General features: G+C 38.3%; 1 protein-coding gene across 3 annotated transcripts in view; it reads left to right on the top strand.

Annotated features, from left to right (window-relative positions):
• RGS21 (regulator of G protein signaling 21) overlaps nucleotides 1–14,540 on the top strand; it is a 302,653-nt gene that overhangs the window by 211,426 nt on the left and 76,687 nt on the right. The gene's annotated exons all lie outside the window — the stretch shown is intronic.

The raw sequence follows: 14,540 nt of genomic DNA, 5'->3' as shown, positions 1-14,540 counted from the left end.
TAAAATAAGGACTAATTTTACATTTCTATATGTTCAAGTAAAGATTCTATATCTGCAAATATCTGCAAAAAAAAATAATATTTGATATTTTTTCTGCAGTTTTTTGTTTGTTGGCAAAAGGTAACTGATAGGGGTTTTCCACTTTTCTTGCTCTCTATGTACAGTAAAGGCCAAAACATTTTTTTTTAAATTAACAAAATGTCTCTAAGACTTTTTATCAAGTCTCTAAGACTTTATTATAATTTTTACCTTTCTTTAATTACTATTGCTGTATTCAAGTATCCTTCCTCCTTTAATCTTCTGCACTGAAAACGTTGCCTGTGCGCTTCTTGGAACCACCATCTTGTCTCTACTCTCTATATTTAAGCCTGCAACCACCAGCTTGTGAGTCTATTTACATTGGGATCTTACATGTGGGTGGTACGATCTTGGTTGAATGCCAGTTCAGGATGTTTTGTTTATTTGCTGGAAGCTTTTAGCTTAAAGTCCTACACGGAGATCTATGCAAATGTTCAGCAATGCAATCCCTTGTGGGCACAGCCTATGTAAAAAGCACAAGGTTGTGCTACAAGAAGGGACATTGAGTCAGTGACAGGGGACAGGTGTAAGTAAAAGGGAGCCTATGCATTTCCACACTTCTAGGAAGTGTCAATTTGAACTGTATGAGAATGAGGGCTGTAGATTTGTAAACATTCAGCATTTCATCAAAGAAAGGCACAATTTGAAAGTGCATTTAAAGTTGAGCTCCAATCATCCCCCTAACTCCCCCTGCACCCCCTCCTTAACTAAGAGCTGGCATTGAAAATAAATGCTGGCCAAGTGTGGCTCCTGTCCCCAGGCAAACAGCTATAAAACCATCAGTTTTGTCAAACTGGCATTGAAACTCTGTCCAGCCACTGAACAATATTTGTGCCTATTTTCTGGAAACTAATACACTCCAATCTCTATTTCCTTGTCAAAAGAAGTTTATTGAGTATACAATGTTATAAAGATACATAAAGTAAGTTTACAAGGATCTATAAAGTAAGCTCATTGTTTTACAGTAGGGTTTATATAGGTAAATATCATGAAATTTCAAATATTAAACATTGGGTTCACGTAAACCTAAATTAAAGATATATATAATTTCCTTAGTTACTTTTGTAGGTATTTAAATGATTTATACCTACTATACATATTGTTTACAAGTAGAGTGTATATAGGTCAAATAAATTCTGATAATGAGCTTTAATCGTAAGATGGAGAAAAGGAAAGAGAAAGAAGAAAAAGGGTTGAAAGGTAGAGGTATGGTCCACAAGGTTGTCCCGCTCGTCAGTTTATTATTCTTTTTAGTTCTCTTTGAAGCCTTAGAATGGGTGTCTCTGTAAGTCATTTAATCTGTTACTATGGCAACAGGACAGAGTCATTGAAGTTTGACAGGAACTGTTGTTTTATCCAAGGATGCCAAAGTTTTTCAAATTTTGGAATTTGATTTTGATTGATGGCTACCATCTTAGCATGGGACATTGTATTATTCATTCTGTGAATTGTTTCTGCTAGTACCAATGTAGGAGATTTCCATGCCTTGGCCACTGTTTGTTTTGCAGCCGTTATTAGTTGGATCATAAGTTTGAATTGAGAGAGTGTTAACCATTCCGGTTTTAGATTAAGTAAAGTTAAATATGGATCTGGTTGTATTATTTTTTTAAATATTTTAGATGCAATCACGAAGACTTCCTTCCAGAAGGTTTGGATTACTGGGCACGTCCACCATATGTGTAAATATATGCCTATTTCTGGGCATCCTCGAAAACAAAGAGCTGAGGTATTAGGTGAATATTTTGCCACTCTAGTGGGTACAAGGTACCAGCGAGTTAGGACTTCATAATTTGTCTCCAGTGCTAAGATGTTGGGTGAAGATGACTTAGATGTGAGCCATATGTTAGACCAGTCCGTGTCTTCTAAAGTTCGTCCCAGGTCCTCCTCCCACCTCTGAACGTAAGAGGGTCTATTAAGATTTGGTACTCCATATAATTGATTATAAAGTGATGAAATTGTACCTTTAGCAAATGGATCTTTTGTACAGATTGATTCAAAAATGGATAATTGGGATAATGGTGTATCCCCCTTTAGGAATGGTGTATAGAAATTTTTGATTTGGAGATATCTAAATATCTCAGAGTTTGGTAGATCATATTTTTCTCTAAGCGATGGGAATGAAAGGAATGATTTAGATGCTATGAAGTCATTTAGTGTCTGAATGCCTGATGTCGTCCAAGCTTTAAAAGAATTTGGGTAGATCCATGCCGGATAAAAGGCCGGATTTCTGATAAAAGAAAGGAGAGGATTGTGTGGAGATTGTAACTGATATTTGGTTTTTAGTTTATCCCAGAGAGATAAGAAGTGTTTAGTTATGGGATTATGAATTTTAAAGCGGTTTTTAGGATCAAGCCATAATAAATTTGATATTAATAGAGGGTCATTTTCTGAAGCCTCTATAAATACCCATAATGGGATTTCCTGTTTTGCATGGTATTTGGACAGACTGGCCAAATGTGCCGCTCTGTAGTAGTTAGTAAAATTAGGGTATCCCAGGCCTCCTTTATTTTTGGGAAGATGTAGTGTGTGTATAGGTATACGTGGTTTAGAAGAGCCCCATATAAACGAAGTTGCTCTTTTTTGTACTATTCTCAAAAAATAGGAAGGAATTGGAATAGGGAGGACTCTGAATAGATAAAGCAATTTGGGTAGAATAGTCATTTTGATTGCATTAATCTTCCCCATCCAGGATAAAGGAAGTTGCGACCATTGTTTTATTAGATTTGTGATCTGTCTTAATACAGGAGGATAATTGGTTGAGAATAAGTCAGAATGAGAGGCTGTTAAATGAATTCCAAGATATGGGATTGATTTTTCTGCCCATGTGAATGGGAGTGCAGCCCTAGCCGGGATCAATTCCATGTTTGTGAGTGAAATATTAAGCACTAGGCATTTCTTAGGATTAATCATAAGGCCGGATAGGGCTGCAAATCCATCAAGAGCTGGTATTAAGTTAGGACCAGAGACCTGTGGTGATGATAGAAAAAGTAATATATCGTCTGCAAATATACATAATTTGTGTGTAATACCTCCTACTTCAATGCCAGTTATAGTTTGGTTTGTTCTGATATATTGGGCCATGGGTTCGAGTATAAGGGCAAATAATAAGGGAGATAATGGGCAACCCTGTCGGGTACCTCTTTCGATATTAAAGGCTTCAGATTTGTATCCAGCATATTTTATATAGGCTTTGGGTTTATTATATAATGCTTTGATCCATGTTAAAAAGTGGGGTCCAAAACCCCATTTTTGTAATGAATATTGCATATATTGCCAGGATACTGTGTCAAATGCCCTCTTAATATCGAGAGATAGAAAAGATAAAGGGATTTTCCGTTTTTTAGCAATATGTGCCAATAACACTGCCCTGCGTATATTATCGCCTGCCTGTCTATTTGGCATGAAGCCTACTTGATCTCTATGTATTAATTTTCCTATAATGCTATTGAGGCGTTTTGCTATTATTTTTGCTAATAATTTAATATCGAGGTTTAACAGAGAGATAGGCCGATAATTCACACAGGAAGTATCATCAGAAAGGGGTTTTGGGATCATACAAACAATTGCCATTAGTGTTTCTTGCCGAAAAGAATGTCCATCTAGAAGTTTGTTAAAAGTTTCAGTGAGAATGGGAGAGAGTATTTCTGAGAATGTTTTATAGTATAAAGCCGAGTAGCCGTCTGGGCCTGGTCTTTTGTTAAGTTTTAGGTCTTTTATGGCGTTAGCAACTTCATCTATAGTTATAGGCTCATCCAAACTGCTTTTTTGATTCTGAGATAACTCAGGTAAGGTTATTTTTGAGAAAAAGGATTCAGCCTCTGTAGGATTAAATTCATTGTTTGTCTTGTATAAAGTTGCGAGATGTGAGTGAAATTTATGGACTATTTTAACTGGATTACAAGTGTAAACATTTTTTGATAATTTCAAACGTATTGGTTTGAAAGATTTGTTAGTTGAATTTAATGCCCGAGCCAAATATGTACCTGGTTTGTTTGTATTCATGTAGAAATTGTGTTTGGAGCGTTTGAGGGATTTATCAACTGACTCAGTGAGAAATAGATCGTATTCCAATCTAGATTTTTCCAGATGAGATTTTGTACTCTGAGATGGATTATCTTGAAATGATATGTAGGCTGCATTAAAATTGAGTTCTAGTTTTTTTGCTAGATTTTTGCGTTCCCGTTTAAATAGTGCCATTTGTCTTTGTATTGTACCACGCAAGACAGGCTTATGAGCTTCCCACAGTGTTATTGGGGAGATGTCTGTTGTATTATTAATTGATATGTATTCCTTTAAAGCTTGTTCAATGGCCATCTGATGTAGTGGGTGTATGAGCATTATGTCCGGTAAGTACCACGTTGGGTCATGCGCTTTTGGTATGGCTGAGGCTATAGTAATGTATACTGCATTATGGTCAGACCACGGAATCGGAATTATATCTGATGCAATAATTTCTGGTATCATTCCTATTGTTAGAAAAATATGATCTATTCTGGTGAAGGTTTGATGAGGTTGCGAGAAATAAGTGAATTTCTTTTTCATTGGGTTACTTTCTCTCCATGAATCTACCAGATTGTATTTGGAAAGAAGTTGAGAAAAAGGTAATCTAGAGGTTATTTTGGATGGTGTAAAAGGTGATTTATCTAGAAATGGGAGGAGGACCTGGTTCGAATCCCCACACATTATCACTGTTCCTATTTTGTGTGTATTAATCACTTGTAATATATGTGAGAGGAATGGTGTAGGTTGTTTGTTAGGAGCGTAGTAGGAAATCACCGTGATTGCTGTATCCATTATATAACCCATGAGTATCAGGTATCTACCTTCTGGGTCTTTAATTTCTGATGATAAGGTGAATGGTGTGGATCGGTGAAATGCAATTAGAGTTCCCCTTTGCTTGGTACAGGCAGAAGCCGTGTAAATTTGTTGATAAAAAGGAGAAATATATTTTGGAGTAGAATCTTTGGTGAAGTGTGTTTCTTGGAGGCATACTATGTGAGCCTTCTTGTTATGGAAAGTACGGAAGGCTTTGGTCCTTTTTTGAGGGACATTTATTCCCTGAACATTCAGGGAAAGTATATTCAGTGGTGCCATGGCAATAGATCAAATAGTTTTGACTTACTTTTTGTTATGCAGAGCTGACTGCGCAGATCAACCTGTGTGGACTGAAGAGATGAATAGATAGAAAAGAAACCAGTGAATTCTGGAGTAAAGAGTAAACAAAAAACATATGAGATTAGATGATACATTGTATAAATTATTTTTTGCAAGTAATCACAATTTACCCGTGAAAGAGAATAAATATCTCTCTCAGGGGAATAAGTGCCTTCGTCACACTCCCACATAATATGGTTTGGAGAATGAGGAGGGCTAATGGGGGTACACGGATCTTCCGCTTACAGGAGAGAAGTGCTATGTCAAAAGACATCAAAATGATGTTTCATTAGTTGGAGTGCAGAATATAGTTTTTGTTGAAATTATTTATTCCAGGGTGGTTGTATATGGTTAGTCTTGCCCTAGGCTAAATAATTCAGTTAGAAAGGTACTGTTAATAACTTTGGTATTGATGAAGATAGTTTTAATTATTTTGGGATTTTAACCCTTTTAGAGTAAACAATTACATATTTTATTCATATGTAACTGTTTAGATATGTTAACTCATAAAATTGAGGTTGTATTGCTTCAGATTAGAATAAACAAAAACATAATTCTAGGAACTAGTTAGGTAATAATATATTTGTTTTAAGAAAAGAAAGAAAAAAAAAAAAAAAAGCTTCCATTACTTCTGGATTATTGAACATATTTGTCCTAAAAAGTAATAAATCTATTGTTATTACCTGATAATATATAACTGAACAAGAATTTCCTTATTTCACTTATATATTCTAAGGCTATATGAATCAGAAGAATAAACGGTCCTTCTAAGTGTAACGTCCTACATACACACGATTAACCACCACTGCGCCTCGGAACAAATCAGTTATGGAAGAATGGCTGGCATTTTTTAATAGAGCTGGTAGGGAACTACAAAGCTTGGTTTTAAAAAGAAAGCATATTAAACTAGGTAGGATTAATGAGAACATTAGGCTGTTGCAAGAGAAATTGGAACCCATCAAGGAATCCAACCAAGTTAAAGATTTCAATAATAAAATGAAAATAAAATTAGAGAAGGTAGATCGTGAAACACAAAAAAAGAAGGTGAAGAAATTCACGAGGGACTCGAATGATTTTAGGACGAACAAAATCTACTCCTGGCAAAGCAATAATAGTGAAAACCAGGAAGTCACTGCCGAGGATCCTAGTCAGGAAATAGAACCCACTGTGGGAAAGTCCCAATACAAACCTACACAGAAGGAAGGTGGACAAAAAACCATGTTGAAAAAGAACAAACAAGGGCCTAGTGGCACTACCCATAATGGTGACCACCAGGTGAGGAATAACAACCACAATGAAGGATATGGATACTCACCTGGACCAGGACGACAAGGAAGGGGAGAGCATAACTATCAAACACCAAGACCTCACAGGAATAACACCCCACAAAGAAGAGGTGATTATTACTACCAATCACCATATAGAGGAGATGAACCAAGAGGGTACCATCCCCCACAGGAACATCAGCAGTGGAGACAATACCCCCCACCGAACCATTATTCGGATAGGAATAATGGAATCCCGTTGTACAATAGATATGCTGGGTTGGAAGATGAGGGCTATTATGATCCACCATCATATAACAATTCTTTTTTAGGACAACGGGGGAGGGGAGGGAAACGGGGAACACAGAGGGGATACCCCCGAACACAATACCAGAAAGGAGGGGGAAAGTTTGGACCCCCCTACATGCAAGGTACAAACGTAGGGCCCCCACCAAGAGAAGGAGGGGATGTAGGGCTGGCCGATCAAGGCAATCCAAAAAAACGGCCGAGGGACATGTGAATACCGGAATTTACAATTTAAGCGGTGTGACGTTGGACCACAAGGAGATCAACATCTTAAATTTAGGCCTGAAATGTGCACCTAAAAAACAAATGAATAAATTTCAGGTATACATTGATACACACAAGTTCATCCGGACATTAAACATAAAAAAACATTTTTTGAATCACCCAGTGGAAGCAAGTATGAGGGCTTTGCGGACCCCGGTTAATATAGATAGTGGCCTAAAGAACAGGTCCATTTTTAACCCCTTAGTCCAAAACAACCAGTTTGTGGAGGTATTTATTCATTAAGGAGGGGATTAAATCCTTGGAAAATAGGAAAAACATCATTATCCGCCCAGCTGATAAGGGTGGAGGGGTGGTAATCATGGATAAGAAATTCTACCATGATCAACTGGTGGAACTACTGAGTGACCAAAATACTTATAGGAAATTGAAGTCGGATCCCACAGATTCATATAGTACACAATTGGCCGCACTTGTGGAATGGGGATTTGGGATGAGGGCCTTAAACCCTAAAGAAAAAAGATATTTGGTCCCGAGTGCAAGTCGCATACCAGTGATATATACACTACCTAAAGTGCATAAAAACACCCAGCATCCACCTCCACGACCCATAGTAAACGGGATTGGATCAGTCACTGCGAGACTGGGCGAATATTTAGACAAGTTCCTGCAACCGAGTGTGAAGACAACGAAAGCATATCTGAAGGATACCTCGGATTTGCTACGTCTGTTGGAACCAGTGAAGCTTGACCCCACAGTGACATCTTATTTGGTGACAGCTGACGTAGCGTCGCTGTACACTAACATACAGCATGAAGATGCAGCGTTGGCCCTGAATTGGGCGCTCAGCAAGCGTGATGACATCCCATTTGTACAGAAGAAATTTGTGGGACATGCACTAGATTTCTGCATGTCCCACAGTTACTTTTGGTTTGATGGATACTTTTATTCCCAACAGGTTGGCGTGGCAATGGGGGCAAAATACGCCCCCAGCCTCGCCAACCTGTTTATGTCTGAATGGGAGGACAGACGCATTTTTAACACCAGTAGACCCGAAATGATCTTCTACAGAAGGTTCATTGATGATATTTTGCTAATATGGCAAGGGCCGAAGGAATCGTTGGAAGTATTCTTGAAACAGCTTAACAGCAATACAAACAACATTAAACTGGAATACCAGGTCAGTGAGGAGTCGATCAATTTTCTTGATGTCACCATAGAGAAAATAAACGGAATGCTAAAAACCAAGGTGTACTTCAAACCGACGGACCGCAACAGTTATTTGTCCGTGGCTAGTGGACATCATCCATCATGGATAAAAAACATACCAAAGGGCCAACTGTTGCGGATCCGTCGGAACTGCACCTTGAAGGAGGATTTCCTAACTCAATCAGACATCCTGAAGGAGAAATTTATTCAGAAGGGCTATAAGGAAGACATATTGGCCAAAATAACACAGGAAATTGCTGAAATTCCTAGAGAGGAATGTCTGAAAGAAAAAGAGGTACAAAATGAGGAAACCAGGCACCAATTAAGCTTTATATCCGGGTTTCATTGCCAGTATAAGGACATTGAACATATTTTTAGGAAATACTGGCATATCCTATGTAGAGATAAACATCTAGGAGAGATCTTATCAACTCAGCCGAGGTTTATATATAGGAAAGCCCCGAGTATAGGAGACCGAATAGTGAAAAAGATCCTGGATCCACCAGATTCAGGATCTTTGTCCTTTAATTTTAGGGGTTTTTACTGCTGTGGGAAGTGTGTCTGTTGTAAGACAGTAAAGGTGAGAAATAGAGGTGTTACCACTGTCACCAACAGAGAAGGGGATAAATTCGAGATTAAGGAATTTAGTACGTGTACCACCACACATGTCGTATACCTCATGTGGTGCCCCTGTGGCTTGTATTATGTTGGTAGAACGAAAAGACAACTAAAGATCCGGAACAGTGAACATCTGACCAACATAAGAAATGGGTACAAGTATCATAGTGTGTCTATGCATTTCAGGGAGAAACACCAACGGGACCCATCCTTGCTACAATTTTGTGGCTTAGATGTGGTACACCCCTCCTGGAGAGGCTCGAACAGAGTGAGAGACTTGTCACGCCGAGAAACGGAATGGATATTCCTGTTTAAAAGCCTCACCCCGAGGGGGCTCAACATTGAACTGGACCTCAATTGCTTCATTAACGACTTTTAGCAGAGCAGGCAAATCCCCTCTGGTATAAGATGGGTACATTATCCCTTGCCACCATGTAAAATGGTGTCTATATCGTTCCTCCATACACCCTAGAGTGGAATTCAAACACCCTGTAGAGTATATGGTTATTTTGTTATAAGATGAATACAGGACTTTTTTAGCAGTATGATAACTTGTAGTCTGATATTAGACAGCCCAATTTCTTATATATTGTTTATATGTCCCAGATTTGAATTTTTTTTGTAGGTAGTCATACTAAAATATCGAGTTACGACTACGCCAATTAGCAGTAATGGATGGATTAGGATTATTTATACCTCTCATATAAGAATATGGAATATAGATATCTTATTATAGAGAAATGTGATACAGTTACAGATATTTGACTTTAAATTGTTTCAGATATAATAATAATAATTTTTTGGAGTTGTGTAATAATAGTCCTGTAATTACTCATATATGATTGATATTAATAGATGTATATGTAGTAACATCAGATACAACAAGTCTGAGTCTATTTTATGTTTTGAGTTAGCCAAGCTTATTCTTCCATTTTATATAATTTTATATCATTTTATATATTTTTTAATATATCTCTAAATTTCAATGTCTAGAGTACAGATTTTATTGTATGGTTATACACCTCTTTTTGGCGTGTATTAATGAGGACACTGAATATTACAAACCAATGAGGGTATTAACAAATAGATTTGAGGAGCTTTGGATCCCGCTTTTTAATGGAGGGGAAATAAAACATACCTATATTATAGTTTTTTTGTATTAAGCGCATAAAGCGCTCTGGGATACATTTCAGGACACTCATTAAAACATTAAAACAGTCATCGGGCTGTGGGATTCCCATATTAATGGTATTTGAGCAGTGGGATGTCAGTATTTTGATGCTGCTGCTGAGAACAACATGGTATGATGAACAGACAGCTGCATATAGCTGCGGTTAGCGCGTATGGGGACACTCTAACTGCGCATGCGCGAGACACGCGGGACGTACATGCGCACGGAGATTCCCCTAGTTAGATAGAGAGGAGGGAGGGTATATAGGTAGAGTGACAATCTAAGCGGCCTATCCCATGAATAAGCTACAGTTGTAGCGAAACATGTCGGGGGCAAGGCCGAGAGAAGGATAAACACCAGAGACTGTGTGACTTAAGAGAGCAAGGCGCTGCGGTTTCGCTTGTCAGGGAAGACGGAGGGTCTATTGGAAGAGCGAGCGAGGAGAGGGTGAGATAGACCCCTGTACACGTTACTGGCATTTAGGTCCTCCGCGACCACATACCCTTTGTGAAAGCCTTAGGAAGGCCCACCCAGGTTGCTGTGTTGAGATTGCTGTGTACAGATTGCCGTGGAGTTTTTTTTGGTGTGCTGCTATAAAGTTGACACAATGTGAGTGCATCTTTTGAAGTGTATTTTGAAGTGTGTATATTAAAAGTTTTTACGTTATCACACTATTGGGAGTTCTTTTTCATTTGCATATGGAAAGAGTCCCTGTATGGAATACATTTAACCCCTTCTGATTACCTGGATATTCTTATGCTTGCTAGCCTCATACGAAAGTGGAGGCATACGGAGTTGGTAAGAGACTGTCTATTGGGAGAGGGAGCACTGAACACAGAGGTGTGGTGGAGAGTTCAAGTTAATTTCAGGAACTACCAAGATTTGCTGTGACACCATTATTTTGCATCTTTATCACGGACTTTCTCTGTTTCACATATGTGCACCTATTGTTGGACTTATATGTTATTTAGTCACGAAGTTCATGCTGAGTGTGTATATTGATCAGTCACACGCTTAGTTATAGGAGTGACACATTTGCGATTTTCAGCAATATCACTGAGTCACTGCAGTCATTGTTTTGCGTTTTGGTGTTTTTTTGTTTTTTTGCTTTGTTGTTTTCATTGTATTTTTATTATTATTACTATTTTTCACTACTATTTGTTTGATTCACACACCTTTAACAAAGGGGTTATTAGATTAGATTATTCACTAGCAATAGTAACAATACGGAAATAGTGATTAGAATAGCGCCACATTTTTATTTTTCACGTGGGTTGTAATACACCATTGTCACGTCACAAGATTTAAAAATATTTTTCATATATGAATCAGAAGTAATAAGAAATATAACTGGAATGTAACATGATCCCACACAGTGTGTGACTATCAGAATGCAGTTACATTCAGTTATAAATATAGGTTTTTTATAGAGAACCATCTCTTAGTATAGTATAGTATATAAATGAAGAGATATCAGGAATTAGGATGTCAGTCCATTGAATCTTCTTGGTCCATGGATGATGTGGCATAACGGCCTCTTTTGTGAGAATGATGATTCCCATTTTGTTCTGGAATTTTCTGGGTGCTGCCTGAAGGTGAAGATGATGCCATTCTTCTGCGTGTGGGAGTGTTGCTGCTTGTGGGTTCTGTCAGATTTAATTTTAAAAGGGTTTGTTGTAGTTCATCTGCTGATCTGCTTCTGTAAATTGTACCTTGGTAGTTAAATCTGACTGAAAAGGGGAAGCCCCATTGATACATAATGTTGTGGCGTTGCAGTTCCATTAGTTGGGGTTTCATGGATCGTCTTTTAGTAATAGTAAGTTGGGATAGGTCAGCAAAAATTTGATAATTGTGTCCTTGAAAATTAAGTTCCTTTTTTTCTCTTGCAGCAATTAGTATTTGTTCTTTCGTTCTGTAATAATGAAATTTTGTGATTATATCACGTGGGGGTCCATCTTTCTTTTTGGCTGTGAGGGCTCTGTGTACTCTGTCCAGTTCTAAACGTTCAAAAGGGATATCTGGCTTTAGTTCTTGTAATAGAGCAGTAATAGTAGATTGCAGGTCTGTCACAGTTTCAGGTATTCCCCTTATGCGCAAGTTTGAACGTCTGGCTCTATTTTCGTAATCTTCGAGCTTAGTTTGAAGTATTAAATTCTCTTTTTTTAATTGTTCCAATTCTGTTATATTTTCTTGGGTTGTAATTTCAATTTCATCCATTTTTATTTCTAAGGCTGCGGTGCGGTTTCCCAGCTCTCTTATTTCTTTGGTTAGGCTGTTTGTTATTTGGTCTGAGGTTTGTTTTAAAGCCTTATGAAGCATCTTTTCAAATTGTAATAATATTACTGGGGATACTGAGGAGGCTTGTGGAGAAGTTTGTGAGAGGATTTGTTCTGTATCTGACTCAAATGGAGAGTCTTGCTGTGACATTTTCTGTCTGTGAGAGCGCCCTGATGCTGTATCTTGTGAGGTGACTGGAGCTGCTTCAGCTGCAGTGAGTGCCTGTGAGCTCTTTGTGAGGTGATTTTTATTTCTGCCACGGTTTCCTCCCAGTACCATATTTCCTGCCCAAACTTTCACAGTTTGTTCCCTGGGGCAAAAAGGTTCAAATGGATACATTTTGAGCCTGCAGGCTCCGCTTTGTCCTTCTCTTCTCTCCTCAGCGGTGTGGAGCTCTAACAATGCATGTCTGCTCCACTAGGCTCCGCCTCCTGCCCCTGTCCAATCTCTATTTCAAGATAAAACCTGCACTGCCTCTTTTTATTTGCTGCCTATTCAGTTAGGGGTCAATTCAAAAAGAGTTAAATAAAACGAGATAAAATAGCGCTTGCGATAAATCAGTTTTGAAAGTGCAATTAACTAAGAATTTTACGTTAAATAACGAATGCAGTATTTGTTTGATATAGTGGTAATTAGTGGGAATGCTTTAGAGGTCCCACTATTGTTATTAGTGGGAATGCTTTAGCAGTCCCACTATTGTTATTCAATTTTATTTATTAGTGGGACTGCTTTAGCATGCGTAACTTCTGCATACTTTCAACCATTAAAACCATTCAACTTTTAAAATGTTCATCTCTTTCAGCTGATGAGGGGACTTTTTCAACTTTTTTTCTACTATTTATACTTTTTAAAATATTAAGCTTTTTAACACTTTTTTTTAACATTGAAGTCAATGGGAGCATGCTTCAAATCCTTAAAATCTTCTTCCGCTCCAAAAAATTTCAACTCCTTCATACTTTCACCTAGAGACGCCAAACAAACTTTAAAATGTTCCCAAAATATTCAGCTATCTCGCTATATCTTTTCAGTTTGATATCTTTTACAGTTTTTGTGAAAAAGCTGTTTGTTTAGTGGTCATTTCAGGAAATTTTAGCGATTAAATAGAGTGTACTGTGTTGCTTTTGTTGCCATGGTTACCAAAGCTTCTGTTATACACGGGGGAGGTGGCTGGAGCATCTCAGCTTTGATTACAGAGCCCGGGGGAGGGGTCAGACACACCATGTACTGATTTATAATAGAGGAATATGATGGGGCAGTTTTGATGGGGCAATTCTGATGGGGCAGTTTTGATGGTGGCAATATGATGGGGCAGTTTTGATGGGACAATTCTGATGGGGCAGTTTTGATGGTGGCAATATGTTGGGGCAGTTTTGATAGGGCTATTCTGATGGGGCAGTTTTGATGGGGCAGTTTTGATGGTGGCAATATGATGGGACAGTTTTGATGAGGCAATTCTGATGGGGCAGTTTTGATGGTGCCAATATGATGGGGCAGTTTTGATGGGGACAATGTTGATGGGGCAATTCTGATGGGGCAATTTTGATGGCAATATGATGGGACAGTTTTGATGGGGCAATTCTGATGGGGCAGTTTTGATGGTGGCAATATGATGGGGCAATTCTGATGGGGCAGTTTTGATGATGGCAATATGATGGGGCAGTTTTGATGGGGACAATTTTGATGGGGCAATTCTGATGGGGCAATTTTGATGGCAATATGATGGGGCAGTTTTGATGGTGGCAATATGATAGGGCAGTTTTGATGGGGCAATTCTGATGGGGCAGTTTTGATGGTGGCAATATGATGGGGCAGTTTTGATGGGGCAACTCTGATGGTGGCAATATGATGGGGTAGTTTTGATGGGGCAATTTTGATGGGGCAGTTTTGATGGTGACAATTTTGATGGGGCAATTTTGATGAGGCAATTCTGATGGGGGCCATTTTAGCAATTCAGCTATTCAGCATTCCCACGCATTTTCCCCAGGAAATGCATTTTCTAGTTTTAATTTTATTCCGTACGTTTTTTGGCACTGCGTAACTTCTGCATACTTTCAGCTATTAAAACCATTCAACTTTTAAAATGTTTGTCTCTTTCAGCTGATGATGGGACTTTTTCCTACTATTTATACTTTTTAAAATATTAAGCTTTTTAACACTTTTTCTTAACATTGAAGTCAATGGGAGCATGCTTCAGATCCTTAAAATCTTTTTCTGCTCCCAAAAGTTTCAGCTCCTTCATA

Source organism: Aquarana catesbeiana, linkage group LG07 (genome assembly GCF_042186555.1).
Source record: "Aquarana catesbeiana isolate 2022-GZ linkage group LG07, ASM4218655v1, whole genome shotgun sequence".
Lineage (NCBI taxonomy): Eukaryota > Metazoa > Chordata > Amphibia > Anura > Ranidae > Aquarana > Aquarana catesbeiana.
Note: the sequence above shows the minus strand (reverse complement) of the source record. Positions and strands in the feature narration are given on the sequence as shown.